This window comes from Octodon degus, unplaced genomic scaffold, assembly GCF_000260255.1.
Source record: "Octodon degus isolate 3935 unplaced genomic scaffold, OctDeg1.0 scaffold00030, whole genome shotgun sequence".
Classification (NCBI taxonomy): domain Eukaryota; kingdom Metazoa; phylum Chordata; class Mammalia; order Rodentia; family Octodontidae; genus Octodon; species Octodon degus.
In genome coordinates, this window is record NW_004524606.1 from 17,785,796 (window position 1) to 17,787,745 (window position 1,950).

Below are 1,950 nucleotides of genomic sequence, written 5' to 3' on the forward strand. Positions count from 1 at the left end.
AATGTATGCAATGTGTTAATTATTGAAAGTGTCCTACCAATTTGGTTTGAAACTGTCTCATTGCTATTTGTTTCTCAATAAAATTATGGAAAAAATAAACAGGGGTCTTGTTACAAAGAATGTAAACTGATGAAATAAAACAGGAAGCTCCGAAACCTACCTATGGTTTTAGAGATAATATATGATGAAGGTAGCTCTTTAAGAGAGGAAAAAAATGACCTTTTCAATTACCACTACTGGAAAAACTGGAACAACAGAACAAAATAAAATAAAACTTGACCCCTTGACCATACCATATACAAAAAGTAATTATGGTAGAATCCTGGCAAAAATATGAGAGGTAGAACAATAAAGATTTAAAAAGATAATTTGGGTAATTATGTTTTGACTTTATAATGGGACAATTTTAAAATTAAGATATAAAATATACTGTCCAAAAAGGAAAACACTGACAGATTACATGAGTTTAAAAATAAAATATTTCATTTCTGCAAAGAAATCATTTAGAAAGTTTTAAAGGACAACCACTGAAGGGGAGAGGATGTTGTTGGTAAAATATATACCTGAAAAACTGACATACATAAGATATATGAAAGCTTTTTCCCACAGACAGAAGCACAAGAAAGGAGAAGTTCAGACGGTATGAGTGCATGTCTGCATTTCCAGTAGCTAGCGAATGTCACACTGAGGCACCAGCAACCCGAGGTCTCATGCCTTTGATGCCCTGTACTACGAGAGCCCTTGCCATTATACTTTAATCATGGCACTTAATGACAATGACATCTCTAGGACATCAAAGCATACGTATCATGACTTTTTGTTGACGTCTTAATAATTTGGCAGCTTAGTTCAAGTTTCGTAATCAATTCAGACTTTGGATTATTTATTTTCAAGGCTGATCCTGGCACATTTGTATTTGAGTAAACTAAAACAACGCCGTCCTCAAACTCCAAATATTCAGAAAAAAAAACCCACCAAAGTCTCCAAAGTCGTTCTCTTCCACATTCCCACCTTAGCACCCATACTCTTAGCCCTGACTTCTGTATCACTGATATAAGAAACTACTTTACAACAAAACAAAACAAAACAAAGACTTGATACCAAGTCAGCTAATAAAGCTCATTTCTAGATGAAAACAAAATTGTGATTCTGTTTCCTTTTTAATAAAGGATTTCAGGGCTATTGTGAAGAAACATGAAGAGATTGCTTTGGCTTCTCAATTGGCCACCTTGCCAACTTGATTTTTGGGAAAGTTTACTCAGCACTCTGTATAGAGAAACAAAGCTAGAACTAGATGTCTGTAGGTTAATTTATTTAGCATTTATCATGTTTCCACTGTTTGTGGCACTGAGTAGGGAGCGGATGACACAGTGATAAACAAAATAACGCACCTACAGTATTTAAATGACAATGGAATACCCATCTCTGACAAAACCAAACAAAAAAAAGGGATACAAATGAAGGACCATTTTGTATCTGTATAGTCAATATAGTTAGGATAGATATACAGCTACTTTCTTTTAATTCAATGAATAGAAAGAGTTGTTTTAATAGTGTTTCTGGACAGGATATCATGTCTGCATTTTGCACTATGAATAACCACTAAGAAGACAATAATATGCAATGTATTAATTATTGAAACTGTCCTACTAATTGGTTTTGAAACTGTCTCATTGTTATTTGTTTCTCAATAAAATTATTAAAAATATGAACAGTTTAAAGAAATACATTTTTAAAGAAAAAACAAAACAAGAATAGCTGACATCTCTGTGCCCTCCTAGAGCCTGTGGCAAAGTGAGCACTCAGTGAGTACAGGCAAGTTACTTCAGCACCACGGACTTCAGTTTTCTTATTTCTCAAGAGGCTACTGGAAAGCCTGCTCTATTTAAGAGGATATATAGCTGTGTTGTCAAAAAAATAGTTCTAACTAGCTCTAGTTAATATGTTCAG